The following is a 17,342-nucleotide window of genomic DNA, read 5'->3' on the forward strand; positions in this document are numbered from 1 at the left end:
AACGGTAATGTAACCGTTTACAAAGCTCGACTTGTCGCAAAGGGTTTTCGACAAATTCAAGGAGTTGACTACAAAGAGACTTTCTCTCCCGTAGCGAAGCTGAAATCAGTTCGAATCATGTTAGCAATTGCCGCCTTTTATGATTATGAAATTTGGCAAATGGACGTCAAAACAGCGTTCCTTAACGGGAACCTTAAGGAAGAGTTGTATATGATGCAACCAGAAGGTTTTGTCGACCCTAAGGGTGCTAACAAAGTGTGCAAGCTCCAGCGCTCCATCTATGGGCTGGTGCAAGCATCTCGGAGTTGGAACATTCGCTTTAATGAGGTGATTAAAGCGTTTGGGTTCATACAGGTTTACGGAGAAGCCTGTCTGTACAAGAAAGTGAGTGGGAGCTCTGTAGCTTTCCTCATACTGTATGTGGATGACATATTATTGATGGGGAATAATATAGAGATGTTGGAGAGCATAAAGGCCTATTTGAACAAGAGTTTTTCAATGAAGGACCTTGGAGAAGCTGCATACATATTAGGCATCAAGATCTATAGAGATAGATCGAGACGCCTCATAGGCCTTTCGCAAAGTACATACCTTGACAAGATATTGAAGAAGTTCAATATGGAAAACTCAAAGAAAGGGTTCTTGCCAGTTTTGCAAGGTATGAGATTGAGTAAGACTCAGTCGCCGACCGCAGCAGCAGATAGAGAGAAGATGAGTTCTGTCCCCTACGCTTCAGCCATGGGCTCTCTAATGTATGCCATGCTGTGTACCAGACCTGATATAAACCTTGCCATAAGTTTGGTAGGGAGGTACCAAAGTGATCCCGGTACGGAACACTGGACAGCGGTCAAGAATATCCTTAAGTACCTGAAAAGGACTAAGGAAATGTTTCTCGTTTATGGAGGGGACGAAGAGCTCGTCGTAAAGGGTTACGTCGACGCTAGCTTCGACACAGATCCGGATGACTCTAAGTCACAGACCGGATACGTATATGTGTTGAATGGTGGGGCAGTGAGCTGGTGCAGCAGCAAGCAAGAAGTCGTGGCAGCATCTACATGTGAAGCGGAGTACATAGCTGCTTCAGAAGCGGCTCATGAAGGAATTTGGATGAAGGAGCTCATCACCGACCTTGGAGTGGTTCCAAGCGCGTCGGGTCCTATGACACTCTTCTGTGATAACACTGGAGCCATTGCCATAGCCAAGGAGCCCAGGTTTCACCGGAAGACGAAGCACATCAAGCGCCGCTACAACTCCATCCAGGACCATGTCCAGAGTGGAGTGATAGATATTTGTAAAGTACACACGGATCTGAATATTGCAGACCCGTTGACTAAACCTCTTCCCCGAGCAAAACATGATCAACACCATAATGCTATGGGTGTTCGATACATCACAATGTAACTAGATTATTGACTCTAGTGCAAGTGGGAGACTGTTGGAAATATGCCCTAGAGGCAATAATAAAATGGTTATTATCATATTTCCTTGTTCATGATAATCATCTATTGTTCATGCTATATTGTATTAACAGGAAACAATAATACATGTGTGAATAAATAGATCACAATGTGTCCCTAGCAAGCCTCTAGTTGGCTAGCTCGTTAGTCAATAGATGATCATGGTTTCCTGATCATGGGCATTAGATGTCATTGATAACGGGATCACATCATTGGGAGAATGATGTGATGGACAAGACCCAATCCTAAGCCTAGCACTAGATCGTATTGTTCTTATGCTAATGCTTTTCTAATGTCAAGTATCTTTTCCTTCGACCGTGAGATTGTGCAACTCCCGGATACCGTAGGAGTGCTTTGGGTGTATCAAACGTCACAACGTAACTGGGTGACTATAAAGGTGCACTACGGGTACCTCCGAAAGTGTCTGTTGGGTTGGTACGAATCGAGATCGGGATTTCTCACTCCGTGTGACGGAGAGGTATCTCTGGGGCCACTCGGTAGAACATCATCATGAGCTCAGTGTGACTAAGGAGTTAGTCACACGATGACGTGCTACGGAACGAGTAAAGAGACTTACCGGTAACGAGATTGAACAAGGTATAGGTATACCGACGATCGAATCTCGGGCAAGCTCTATACCGACAGACAAAGGGAATCGTGTACGGGATTGATTGAATCCTTGACATCGTGGTTCATCCGATGAGATCATCGTGGAGCAAGTGGGAGCCACCATGGGTATCCAGACCCTGCTGATGGTTATTGGCCAGAGAGGTGTCTCGGTCATGTCTTCCTGTCTCCCGAACCCGTAGGGTCTACACACTTAAGGTTCGATGACGCTAGGGTTATAGGGAATTGTTATACGAGGTTACCGAAAGTTGTTCGGAGTCCCGGATGAGATCCCGGACGTCACGAGGAGCTCCGGAATGGTCCGGAGGTAAATATTGATATATAGGACGGATGGCTTCGGATACCGGAAGTGTTTCAGGCATCACCAGTAACGTACCGGGACCACCGGGACCACCGGAGATGGCCCCGGGGAACCATCGAAGGGGGGAAACGACCCCGGGAGATAAGGTGGGCCAAGTGGGGGTGGGAACCAGCCCCTAGGTGGGCTGGTGCGCCTCCCCACACAGCCCATTGCGCAAGGGAAAGAAAAGGGGGGCAAACCCTAGGCCAGGTGGGCATAAGGCCCACCAGATGGTGCGCCACCCCCTCCTCCCCCCTCTGGCCGCCGCACCTCCCATCTGGGGGGCTGCCGCACCCTGTAGGGTGGGAACCCTAGGGGTGGAAACCCCTCTCCCCTCCCCCTATATATATCGGGCACTTTTGGCCATTGAGACACACGATTTTTCCCTCTCTCTCGGCGCAGCCCTGCTCTTCTTCCTCCTCCTCTCTGCCGGTGCTTGGCGAAGCCCTGCCGGGAGACCTCGTCTCTCCATCGACACCACGCCATCGTGTTGCTGGAGTTCTTCCCCAACCTCTCCCTCCTCCTTGCTGGATCAAGGTGCGGGAGACATCACCGGGCTGCACGTGTGTTGAGCGCGGAGGTGCCGTTGTTCGGCACTAGATCGGAATCGCTACGAGTACGACTCCATCAACCGCGTTCTAGCAACGCTTCCGCTTAGCGATCTTCAAAGGTATGAAGATGCTCTTACCCCTCTCTCGTTGATGGTCTCTCCATAGGAAGATCTGAATATGCGTAGGAAAATTTTGAATTTATGCTACGTTACCCAACAGTAGTACCGCCCCTAGTCAGCGGTAGTACCGCTCCAGGAACTTAGTACCGCCTTCCTAGCGGCTATACTTCATCGGACTTTTTGCGAAGACTTTCTTGGCGGTGGTTGGCCCGATAGTGCATCTGCACTACCATGGGCCCAACGGTAGTACCGCTGCAGCCAGCGTTAGTACCGTTGGAGTGCCAGCGGTAGTACCGCTGGAATGCTAGCGGTAGTACCGCTGGAGCCAGCGGTAGTACCGCTAGACTCGGGCTGTGAGTGGGAAAACGGTTGGATTTTTCCCCCACTATATAAAGGGTTCTTCTTGCTCTAGAACCCTACCTTTGACCCTCCCAAGCTCCATTGTTGCTCCCTAAGCTCAAAAGTGCCCGATCTCTCTCCCTAGCCAATCAAACTTGTTGATTTTCTAGGGATTGGTTGAGAAGGCCTGCACCAAGAGAAAATTGATTCCCCCCACCAATCCCTTGCGGATCTTGTTACTCTTGGGTGTTTGAGCACCCTAGACGGTTGAGGTCACCTCGGAGCCACATTCCATTGTGGTGAAGATTCGTGGTCCTGTTGGGAACCTCCAAGCTTTGTGTGGAGTTTTCCCCAATCTTGTTTGTAAAGGTTCGGTCGCCGCCTTCAAGGGCACCTATAGTGGAATCACGGTACCTTGCATTGTGTGAGGGTGTGAGGAGAATACGGTGGCCCTAGTGGCTTATTGGGGAGCATTGTGCCTCCACACCGCTCCAACGGAGACGTACTTCCTGTCAAAGGGAAGGAACTTCGGTAACACATCCTCGTCTTCATTGGTTCCACTTGCGGTTATCTCCAACCTTTACATTGTGTATGCTTATGTTGTTGTTTACCTCTTACTTGTCTTAGTCGTCCTTGTTGGTAGCATCATATAGGTTCACCTCCTTGTTGACATTTTAGAGAACCCTTATGTTGCTAACCCTAACTTGCTAAGATTAATTAAAAAGTGGGCGTTGCCTATTCACCCCCCTCTAGTCAACCATATCGATCCTTTCAATTGGTATCAGAGCCACGTCTCTTTATTAAGGGTTTTACCACCCGAAGAATATGGAAGATGATGAGGGAGTTCCCCATGCGCAAACCGAGGCCATGGACTTGACTTCGGTCACAAGGGACGACTTGAATACGGCTATGGCCGCACTCAAGACGTCCTTGACGAACGAGGTCAAAACCATGCTTAAAGAGTTAATTGAGGGAATTAAAAGTTCTCCCAAACCAGCATTGGTGGTTAAACCCACCAACACAGATTCGGAGGCCAATTCTTCTAAGGAAATGGCTAAAGGTATGCAACCTTCCCCTCATCTCGAAAATGATGGGAATGGGACTTATGCATTTGTTCCACCACCCATGGTCTATGGAGGACCGGTTCCCACACCGCGTCTTAATCCTGTTGGTCCTCCTCCTAAGCTTGTAGAAGGTGATTTTGCTAACTGGGTATTTTCTATTAAGTCTCATTTGAATCACAGCTCAACAAATTTGCGGAGAATCATCGAGCAAGGCTACTATCCCCATGACCCAAGCAACCTCACTCCAAGAGAAGAAGCGGACAATCAATATAATCACTCCGCATTGTTTATTCTCCAGTCTGCAGTACCACCTGAAGATCTTCCTCACTTGTGTCCCTTCACTCTGGCCAATGACTGTTGGGAGCACATTATGGTGTTGTACAAGGGAAGCTCAAGCATTCAACGGTCCAACTATGAAGTGGTACTTGATAAGGCCGATGAGTTTGTGATGAAGGAAGATGAGGACCCTCGTGATCTCTATCGAAGGGTGACTGCTATTGTTGTGGCTCTCAAGGACCATGGGAGCAAGGATGTGGATGATACATGGGTCAAGCGCAAGTTTCTCAAGGCCATCATGCCTTTCAATAAAGCCATGTCATCTTTCATTCGCCAACGACCAGATTTCCACTCCTTGTCTTCCAGTGAGGTGTTGGATGAATTCATTGCAATGTCAATCATGAAGGAGACAGCTGACAATGCACTTTCTCGAGTTCTCTCAAAGACAGCTTCACACAACCTTGCATTGAAGGCAAAAGCGGCTTTTGAATAAGAAGAAGAGGATGAGGAAGAGGAGAGCTGCCGTGAAGACACGAAGTATGCTTATCATGAGCACATGGCTCTTGCGTCAAGGCAATTCTGGGGCAACAAGAGAAACTCAAGACCCACCTTTGCCAAGAAAAACTCAAGTGGGTTCAAACCCAAGCAACGAGTGAGGACATGCTATAACTGTGGGAATGTCAGTCACTTCGTGGCCGAATGTCCCTATGAGAAAAGGGAAGACAACGGGGGCAAGCTCATTCGCAAAGAAAAATACAAGTCATTCCCAAACAAGAACAACTTTGTGAAGAAACCCCACCCAAAGGGTATGGTGGCTCTTGAAGAGTACCCCTCCGATGATGATGACGATGACGATATGGTGGAAACTGCAACTGTTGCCATTGCCACCCCTTCTCCCAAGAAGGTGTCTCTCTTCAACGCCCCCAACGAGAACCACATCGCCAAGTGCCTCATGGCCAAAGGTATCGATCAGGTAACCCCCATAATTAAGACCAACATCGCTACTGCTCCTTCATTGTTGAATTGTGTTGATGATAGTGATGTTGGGGAACTTAATGAGCATGATCTTGACAAATTTCTGTGCACTATCAAGGGAGAACCCAAGAAGCACTTTGTTGCTCTCTTGGAACAACTGGGTGAGGCTAATGACCTCATCGAGTCTCATGAGGAGACCATCTCCGAGCTTCAGGGACATAGTCGTGACTATGCCGATGAGATTGTTGAACTATCTATTGCACTAGAAAAGGAGCGCACTCTTCGTTTGGCTCTTGAGGAGTCATACAATGATGACTGCGCTAAATTGCAAAAGAAACTAGATCATGCTACTGTTCTTATTCGTATGCTTAAGTCTGAAAAGGATGCTCTTGGGGTTGGCCATGACAGACTCAAAGTGGAGTTTGACACACTTGACAAGGCTCACAAGGTCTTGAAAGGTGTTCATTTCTCTCTCAAAGAGTCTCATGATCAACTCCAAGTAAAGCTTACCAAGGAAATCTCTACTTGTCCCCCCTTTGTGTTAATTGATAAGGCTTGTACAACTAACCCTTGTTGTGAGCATATACATCTTGTGGAGGAAAATGCCAAGTTAAAGGAGAGACTTGAGAAGGGCCTTGTGTCATGCATACAAGGCGAGAAGAGCCTGAACGACCTCTTGAGCAATCAAAAGGGTGTGGTAGGAAAGGAGGGACTTGGACTTACATCCAAGTCAAAAAGAAAAAGGAGGAACAGGAACAAACGATCTCCTACCCTCATGGACATCTTTGTCAAAGAGGGCGAAGGGACTCAGGAGGTGAACAGGAACAAGGTGGACGATGGTAACGTCAAGAAGGGCAAAACCATTCCTACCAACACAGCCGGCAAACTCAATCCTTCCTACGTTTATGTCGTGCTCGTGATGGGCATGTTTATGCCAGATTTGTTGGTTCTTACTATGAGTCCATTGAATGGGCTATTTGGGTTCCTAAGACCCTTGTCTCTAACATTAAAGGACCCATTCAAAAATGGGTACCTAACACCAAGCCTTGATCTATTGCACGAGTTTGCTTCCGGTAGGGTGTCATGGTTGCTCGATAGTGGAGCAACAAATCATATGACCGGAAGCAAGGACTTAGTGGTCGATGTGCATCCTTCTCCATCTATTCCCACCCATGTCCAATTCGCCGATGCACCCTCGTCAAAGGTATTGGGATTTGGTAAGGTGGTCATCTATCAAGAGTTATCTATTGAGAAGGTCATGCTTGTTGAGTCTCTTGCCTACAATTTACTTTCGGTTTGTCAACTTGCAATTATGGGTTTTCCACATTCTTTAATCTTGATACTGTGGTCCTCTTATGGAGCAAGACTCTTAAAGTAGCCTACGTTGGATATGTCGATAATGGTCTCTATGTGGTGAACTTTTCAAAGCGACCCACTAAGACTGCGACTTGTCTAATGGCTAAAGTTGATGTGGGCTGGCTTTGGCATCGCCGACTAGCTCATGTCAATATGAGATCTTTGCAAAGTCTTCTCAAAGGGGACCATATTCGTGGACTAACAAATGTGAGTTTTGCTAGAGATCGTGCTTGCAGTGCCTACATTGAAAGAAAGATTCATGAAACTGCTCATCGTCCAACGACTCTCATTTATACTAAGAGGCCATTGGAGCTCCTCCATATGGATCTTTTCGGTCCTCCATCATTTGATAGTCTTGGAGGCAGAAAGTACTGCTTGGTGATTGCTGATGACTACTCAAGATACACCTAGGTATATTTCTTCAAGAGGAAGTGTGAGACTCAACAAACTGTCATCAACTTTGCTAATGAAGCTCAACGTCAACATGAAGCAAAGATTTTGATGATTAGAAGTGACAACGGCACCGAGTTCAAGAACTACACCTTGGATGAGTTTCTAGGTGATGAGGGAATAAAACATCAATATTCAGCACCATATACCCCTCAACAAAATGGTGTGGCGGAAAGGAAGAACCGGACTTTGATGGATGCTGCAAGAACAATGATGGCAGAATTCAAATCTCCATATAACTTTTGGGCTGAGGCCATCAACACAGCATGTCATGCGTCCAATCGGCTCTATATCCGCAAAGGCTTGAACAAGAATCCATATGAGATTCTCACCGGAAACAAACCCAATCTCAAGTACTTCCAGGTATTCGGTTGTAAGTGTTTCATTCTCAAGAAAGGTGCACATTTAGCTAAATTTGATTCTAGAGCACAAGAGGGCATCTTTGTTGGTTATGCTACAAACTCTCATGCTTACCGCGTCCTCACCAAGTCCACCGGACTCATTGAGGAGACGTGTAACGTGGAGTTTGATGAAAATAATGGCTCCCAAGTGGAGCAAAGTGGTCTTTGTGATGTAGGTGATGAAATTCCTCCCCAGGCCATAAAAAGAATGGGGATTGGTCAAATACTCCCCATTGAGGAACCCCTTGTGGCCTAAGGAGAAGGACAATGCTCTACTCAAGTGGAGCCATCACCCTCACAAGCCCCACACGCTTCCGATGAACAAAGAGAAAACCCTCAACAAGTTGAACAAGCTCAAGGTCAAGATCAATTGCCCAAAGATGGTGATGTGTCCCATGATGTACAAGCACTTACCCAAGGTTCTGAACCTGCTCAAGATCAAGATCAAGTGCAACTACAAGATCCAGACCAAATAGAAGCACAATATCAAGATCAAGAGCAACCACAAGAACAAGGACAAACAAGTGAACCTGCTCAAGTCAAAAATCAAGTTGATCAAGATACTGTCTCGCAATTCCCTTCTACAGCGCCAAAAACTAATGCCAAGGGAGGCTCAAGACGCAAGGGCAATCAAAGTAATCAAGTTGATGCTCCCCAGTTATCCAATGAAGAACTTTTGGAGCGTCGACCAGCCAAGATTGCGAACAAGCTGAGAGTCAAGTCACATCTTATGAAGAATGTACTTGGCAGTTTAAAAGGGGAGTATCCACCCATCAACAGATTTGGAATTATTGTGAGCATCACGCGTTTGTTTCGTATTGTGAACCTCAACAGGTACAGGAAGCGCTCGATGATGAGGATTAGCTTATGTCCATGCATGAAGAACTCAACAACTTCGAGCGTAATCAAGTCTAGGATTTAGTGCCAAGACCAAAGAAGGAACATAATGTCATCGGGACCAAATGGATTTTCAAAAACAAGCAAGATACCAATGGGATTGTGATTCGAAACAAGGCAAGATTGGTGGCTCAAGGCTACTCCCAAGTCGAGGGTATCGACTACGGTGAAACCTTTGCCCCTATTGCTCGTCTAGAATCTATTCGCATGCTGCTTGCATTTGCTTCTCATCATAATTTCAAATTACAGCAAATGGATGTGCAAAGTGCTTTTCTTAATGGTCCTTTAATGAGTTGGTTTATGTCAAACAACCCCCGGGATTCGAACATCCCAAGCTCCCCAATCATGTGTACAAACTTAATAAGGCACTCTATGGCCTTAAACAAGCCCCACGTGCGTGGTATGAGTATCTTACTGAGTTGTTACAAGATCGCGGGTTTGAAATTGGGAAGATAGATCCCACTCTTTTTACTAAGAGGGTTAAAGGGGATTTGTTCATATGCCAACTATATGTTGATGATATCATTTTTGGTTCTCCTAACATTTCTTTCAATGAAGAATTTGTTGCACTAATGACCGAGAAATTTGAGATGTCCATGATGGGAGAGTTGAAGTTCTTCCTCGGATTCGAGATTAAATAAGGCTTAGAAGGAACGTTCATCAAACAAGCCAAGTACACTCAAGACATGCTCAAAAGGTTCGAGCTCGAAGATGTCAAGCCGGTCAAGTTCCCCATGCCAACAAGATGCAAGCTTGACAGTGATCCCAATGGTAAAGTAGTGGATCAAAAGGTATATCGCTCCATGATTGGATCCCTCCTTTACCTTTGTGCATCTAGACCAGATATTATGTTGAGTGTAGGGATTTGTGCACAGTTTCAATCCACACCAAAAGAAAGTCATTATATGGCTGTTAAGCGAATCTTTCAATATTTGGCTCATACCCCAAACTTTGGTCTATGGTATCCCAAAGGAGCGAACTTCAACCTAGTGGGCTATTCTGACTCAGATTGGGCAGGAGATTGTGTGGAGAGGAAGTCAACTTCTGGAGGATGCCAATTCCTTGTTCGCTCACTGGTAAGCTGGTCTACAAAGAGGCAGAATTGTGTCTCACTATCATCCACCGAAGCTGAGTATGTGGCAGCTCCAAGTTGTTGTGCACAGTTGCTATGGATGAGGCAAACTTTAAAGGATTACAGTGTCACTTGTGACAAAGTGCCTCTTCTATGTGACAATCAAAGTGCTATCAAGATTTCCCTCAACCCGGTGCAACATAGCAAGACCAAGCATATTGATATTTGCCATCACTTCATTCGTGAACATATCAAGCTAGGTGATATTGAGGTTCACTTCATCCACACTGAAGAGCAACTTGCAGATATTTTCACTAAGCCCCTAGATGAAGCAAGGTTCCGGGAGTTAAGGCATGAGCTAAATATCATTGATTCAAGTAATGTGGATTGAAACTAGGCACTTTGCACCTCACTATGCATTAGATCTTGTTCTAGGTGTAGGCATGGACATAGGGGGAGCGTTGTTCTCTCAATGAACTTTCCCTCCCCCCATTATGCATAAATCGATCAAATATTTCACTTTGGCCATTACTAAATGGCACTTGTGCTTCAAAGACGAGCGTTGGTCATGAACCCAAGGATAATTCTTTGCGGTGTCATACCTTTGCCTCAAACATAGGTGGCCTCGGCCACTTCCCTCGCCTTTCTCTCATATGGAAAAAAGGATACAAAATGACTAGTCAGTATACCTTGCTGGTGCTATCTTTTTATTTACACTGACTAGTCGCTGCCCACGTCTTTTCCACGAAATCCTATGTCTTGTTGTGTCATTTTGAGCGGTACGACCGCCAGGGGTAGCGGTACTACCGCCAGGACCCCAGCGGTACTACCGCCAGGGGTAGCGGTACTACCGCCAGGGGTAGCGGTACTACCGCCAGGACCCCAGCGGTACTACCGCCAGGGGTAGCGGTACTACCGCCAGGACCCCAGTCTATCACGACTTGACTAGGGCTTTTTAGGGCTGTCACAAGGGGGAGCGGTACTACCGCCAGGGGGAGCGGTACTACCGCTAGGGGAAACGGTACTACCGCTGGCCCGTACCCCTTGGGCTATATAAAGGAGGGGGAGCCCGTTTTTTCTGCCCTCTTTCTTCTTCCTCATGGCTCTTCCTTCCTCTACCCCGAACTGCCCCCATTTGGATCTCTATCTGCGGATCCCCTTCTCTCCCTTGAGTTGGAGGGTTTGCTCCACTCCTCCTTCCTCCATCAAGTGCCATGGACACCGGTAAAGCTCCTCCCTTTAATCTCTTGATTGGTGTTTTCTTGTTCTAGGGTTAGGAGCTTGGTGATGTGGATCCATGGCTATGGTTTGTGCTTTGTTCTTGGATGGAACGAAGGAGATATCCTAGGGGAGTTTAGGTTCTATGATTCATTGCTTTTATCTTGACATGCCCTAAGTTATTCATGTTTTAGATCAAGTACTTCTTCTCTTATTTCTCATTGGATTAGATCTAAAACTTGAATCCCCTTGACTAGGCATGTCTCTATCTAGATGTTCTTGAGGTTCACATGTGATTAGGGCTATGGTGTTTCTTGTAGTGATTTTATGCAGTAGCCATGGACCTCGTAAATCAAATCTAGCCGTTCTTATGGGTCTTTCTCTATTCAGATATGAAAGTCAACCCCCTAGCGGTACTACCGCCAGCCTGGCGGTACTACCGCTAGGACCCCAGCGGTACTACCGCCAGCCTGGCGGTACTACCGCTAGGACCGAGCCGTACTACCGCCAGGGGTAGAGGTACTACCGCTAGGACCCCAACGGTACTACCGCGAGGGGTAGCGGTACTACCGCCATGAGGATATGTTTCGTTATGTTTGGCAATGTGAGTTTATTCTTATGCTTCTTTTTTACCATTGCCTTGACTCCTCGTGTCGCTCTTTTTTGGTGTGTGTCTTGTGTGTCACAGGTGGTGCTTGATCTGCAATCTCTGGCATTAGCTAGACGAATGCTTATGACAACAAACATTCTCCTAAATGGCACCAGAAGAATGCTGAAAGCACTCCCCAGTAATGAGACTAGAAGAATGTTGTTGATGGTCCACCAGCGCGTGGGTTCGCAGCAGTTTTCGAGGGTAGAGTATTTGACCCAATTTGTTGATCGCCTAAAGGAGGTGAGACAATACTCTCGACTATTAGCATATGAATTTGTCAGATTCAACCACACCTGAAAGGTTAGTATCTGCAAGCACAACAATAACAGCAAAGTAATATGATAACAACGGTGTCAGAAACGATCTGTTGACGATAAACTATTCCTAACGATTGTATCAATGGCGCCTCCGTTGCCGCGTTGACGGAAGTTGTCAATTCCCGTCAACGGCCAGCGAACCAATAGTGTAACAGGTAGCAGCAGTGTAACGAGCAATAGCAGTGGCAAGGAACAGCAGTAGTGACAGCAGTAGCAAGTAGCAACAGTAGCAAGCAACAGTAGTAGCAACAGTAGCAGCAGTAGCAGCAAAGCAAGACAAGTAACAGCAGTAGCAACAGTAGTAGCAGCAGCAGCAGAGCAAGACAAGTAACAGGAGTAGCAACAGTAGTAGCAGCAGCAGAGCAAGACAAGTAACAACAGTAGTAGGACAAACTCGTAGGCAATGGGTCGGTGATTTGTTTGATGATATTCATCATGCAACAGCTATAACACGGAGAGATATGTGGCTAGCTCCCGTTCATCAATGTGATGTAGGCATGCATTCCGTGTGTCTTCATACGTGCTTAGGGAAAAGAACTTGCATGACATCTATTGTCCATCCCTCCCGTGGCAGCGGGGTCCAAAAGGAAACTACGGGATATTAAGGTTCTCCTTTTAATAAAGAACCGGACCAGCGCATTAGCCCTTGGTGAACACATGAACTCCTCAAACTATGGTCATCACCGGGAGTGGTTCCGGTTATTGTCACTCCGGGGTTGCCGGATCATAACACATAGTAGGTAACTACAACTTGCAAGATCGGATCTAAAACACACATATATTGGTGACAACATAATAATTTCATATCTGAAATCATGGCACTCGGGCCCTAGTGACAAGCATTAAGCATGGCAAAGTAGTAGCAACATCAATCTCAGAACATAGTGGATACTAGGGATCAATCCCCATCAAAACTAACTCGATTACATGATAGATCTCATCCTACTCATCACCGCCCAGTGAGCCTACAAATAGATTACTCACGAAAGACGAAGACCTTCATGGAATTGGAAAGGGAAGAAGGTTGATGATGACGATGGCGACGATTTCCCCTCTCCGGAGCCCAAGACAGACTCCAGATCGGCCCTCCAGATGAAGAACAGGTGGTGGCGGCGCCTCCGTATGGAAAACGCGACGAAAACTTCTTTTTTATTTTTTCTGGGACAAAAGGAAACTTATAGAGCTAGAGTAGGGGGCGGCAGGTGCCTGTGGGCCCCACAAGCCTGCCCACCGCCACCAGGGGGTGGTGGCGGAGCTGGGGCTTGTGGCCCACTGGCCCACCACCTGAGGTGGAACTTGGCGCAAATATTTTTGATATTTTCCAAAACTCCTACCCGTAAATTTTCAGGACGTTTGGAGAACTTTGATTTCTGCACAAAAATAACACCAAGGCAATTCTGCTGAAAATAGCGTCAGTCGAGGTTAGTTCCATTCAAACCATGCAAATTAGAGTCCAAAACAAGGGCAAACGAGTTTGGAAAAGTAGATACGATGGAGACGTATCAACTCCCCCAAGCTTAAAACCTTGCTTGTCCTTAAGCAACTCAGTTGACAAACTGAGAGAGAAAGAAAAAAACTTTGACCAACTCTGTTTGATCTTGTTGTTGCAACTATGTCTAACTCATAACCAGAATTTCAGCAAGATCACAAGTTAACCACATAAGCAAATGACACAAAGGTCTCACGGTGAACTAATATCAATGGCATAATCAGCTAACGAGCAAATAATAATGAATTTCAAATACCAACACTTCAATCAAAACAAGCATGAAGCAATATGAATAGGTGGTATCTCGCTAGCTCTTTCTGAGACCGCAAAACATAAATGCAGAGCACTTTCAAAGATCAAGGGCTGACTAAACATTGTAATTCATAGCAACGAAGATCCAGTCATACTCATACTCAATATCAATCAAAAGCAAAGCATAGAAATGAAAGAGGTGCTCTCTAATTGGTGCTTATATAAGAGGAGGATGACTCGACAGGAAAATAAATAGACAGGCCCTTCGCAGAGGGAAGCATTGATTTGTAGAGGTGCCAGAGCTCAAGCTTTCAAAACAGAGATAATAATTTTGGGTGGCATGCTTTCATTGTCAACGCAATGACCAAGAGTTCTCCATATCTTCCATGCTACTCATGCTATAGGCGGTTCCCAAACAGAAAAGTAAAGTTTTAAATCCCCCACCACCAATCAATCACACTCCACGGCTAGCCGAATCCTCGGGTACCGTCCATACTAACATCGATCCGGGGGGAGTCTTGTTTTACAGTTATGTTTTCGATTTAAGCGTGGAACTGGGCATCCCAAATACCGGCCCCTTTCTCATGAATGACTGTGAATAAACACAAGTCGAGGATAACACTCCTAGCATGGAAGATACCAATAGCCCTCTGTCACCACATGAGCGGTTCGGGCATGCAAAACAGATTTATTTCTTGAAGGTTTAGAGAGTGCACATGCAAATGTACTTGGAACGGCAGGTAGATACCGCAAATAGCTAGGTATGGTGGAATCTCATGGAAAAACTTTTGGGTTTATGGAAGTGGATGCACAAGCAGTATTCTCGCTTAGTACAAGTGAAGGCTAGCAAAAGACTGGGAAGCGACCAACTAGAGAGCGACAACAGTCATCAAGATGCAATGAGTTTGACTAACATTGAATGCAAGCATGAACAGGATATAAATCACCATGAACACGAACATCATAGAGGATATGTTGATTTTGTTTCAACTACATGCACGAACATGCGCCAAGTCAAGCCACTTGAAACATTCAAAGGAGAATACCATCCTATCATACTACATCATAGTCATCTCAAAATCTGTGTTGGCAATCAAGACAAACCATTATAAGCTCTCAGCTAAATAAGCATGGCATCAGAAACTATGATCTCTAAGTTGTCATTGCAAACATGGTTCTCTCACAACAAAGCTAAATTTGGGTAGACAAGCTAGTCATATTTACAAAAACAAAATAGATAGAGTTCATACCAGCTTTTCAGTCTCAGTCACTTCATCATATATCATCATTGTTGCCTTTCATTTGCACGATCGAACGATGTGAACAATAATAAGCGTATTGGACTAAGCTAAATCTGAAGGCAAACACAAAGGAGAAGACAAAATAATATGGCTCTTTGAAAGCTAAACAGGTAAGCATGCAAGAACCAATAAACATTGTAACCAATATCTTCTACCTTGACACAAAGAAAAACAAAACTATTTACACGGGAAAACACCCAACAAGCAAAAGAAGAAAGAAAAATCTTTTTGGGTTTTCTCAAAAGGACACAAAACAAGAAAACAAGAAAACGAAAAGAAACTAGCATGGATAAGACAGTGGCAAAGTGTAAACACCGGCTAACAGAGTGAAAGCATAAGCATGAATATAAAGTCGGTGAGAACACGTACTCCCCCAAGCTTAGGCTTTTGGCCTAGCTTGGTCTACTCCCATGGATGATCCTGGCAAAACACAAAGTCATAATGGGTGTTATACGGGAGTGCTGCAGCCACTGCCTGAATAGCTGCCTCACGTAGTCGAGCAGTCGTCGCCTCCCTCTCATACTCCTCTGCCTCTCCTATGCTTATGTAGTATCTTCGTTTTACCTGAAAGTCAAAGAAAGCAGGAGCAGGAAGGGTAATATGGAAAACACGCTGCCGGTTAAATATCAAGCGGTATAGGAGGGATCCATGATCTCTCTCAAGGAACTGGTAGCGTGTTAGAGCGACACGATCAAGGTAGGCTGTACGGAGAGGAGGGTCTTCTGGACGGATGGTTACTCCCATAAAATTTGCTAAGCGTGTATCATAAACTCCACCAAAGAAATCCCCCTTACTGGCATTTTTATTCAGCCTCCTTGCTATAATAGCTCCCATATTGAAGCTCCTGTCACATGTTACTGCGCTCTTAAGGATACTAAGGTCGGAAGCGCATAGGTGACAATGTGCACCCTTGCCGTTAATGCAGCTACCTATGAAGAGGGCAAGGTAGTGCAAGGCAGGGAAATGGATGCTTCCTATGGTGGCTTGCGTGATATCTCTGGTTTCTCCCACAGTTATACAGGAGACAAAGTCTCTGACCGAAGACTTAGGAGGATCATTAACACTACCCCCATTGGGTATCTTGCAAATCCTATTGAAATCCTCCACATCCACGGTATAGGATTTATCATACAGATCAAACAGTATGGATGATTCACGGCCAGCTAAAAATTTAAATCTACGCACGAAAGAGGCACTGAGCATAGCATACTGTTCACATTTATCTGAGAGGAATTCTTCTAACCCGGCATTGCGGACAAGTGCTTCAAACTCATCCTTGAAACCTCCTTCGATCATGAACTCATCGGAAAGCCATTCACATGGTTGTGCCGGTGCGTCCCTTAGTTGAAAAGGTTCGGGCTCCCGAAAGGAGAGACGAGGACCCTTCTTACTTGAGGAACCACCATGAAACTTCCTCCTGAACATAATTTCCTTATGCTGAAATTTTTTGAAGTCCAAGAGAAAAGTGAATAAAGACCCACCACACCTTGTAGCAACTACTCCTACTAGTGCCTAGAGACTGTATCACGCGCTAAAACTACTTGGGACCAACTAAAATCAACATTTATAGCTCAAGAACAGGGTCACCAAGGTAGCAAGAATTCGCGAAGGATAAAGCACTGGAGCAAAAACTAATTGGACCAATGGAGGAGTCACTTACCAAGGAGTAATTTCCACAAAACAGTTCGGAGAATGGTGCTTTGAGCAAGGGGATCGAAAATCACAGCCAAATGAGCAACAACATGGGTTTGAGTTGCGAAACAATTTTTTCTGGAGGTGGAAGAAGAGGCTGGGAGCTAAAATGAGTGGAGGGGTGCCTGTGGGCCCCACAAGCTTTCACCCTGCAACCAGGGGGGTAGGCGGCGGTGGGGGGGGGCTTGTGGCCCACTGGTCAGGCCCCCAGGCCACATCTCAGGCCCAGAAATTTTCAAAATTTCCAGAAACAATCATACTAAATTTTCAGGACCATCGGAGAACTTTTATTTCCGAGGTATTTTTCTCTGGGACGCTAAAACAGAAAACAGAAAAAGCTAAACTAATTCTATCATTTTTCTTCTAAGAAAAAGAAAAATCAAAACAAAGCTATGTGACTCTTTGATTCATCCGTTTCATGGTCATCGAAAGAAATTCATCAATGGAATTGATCAAGTCCTTATGACAAAACTTTCTCGAATCACAATAGAGAACGA

Source organism: Hordeum vulgare, chromosome 4H (genome assembly GCF_904849725.1).
Source record: "Hordeum vulgare subsp. vulgare chromosome 4H, MorexV3_pseudomolecules_assembly, whole genome shotgun sequence".
NCBI classification, from domain to species: Eukaryota; Viridiplantae; Streptophyta; class Magnoliopsida; order Poales; family Poaceae; genus Hordeum; species Hordeum vulgare.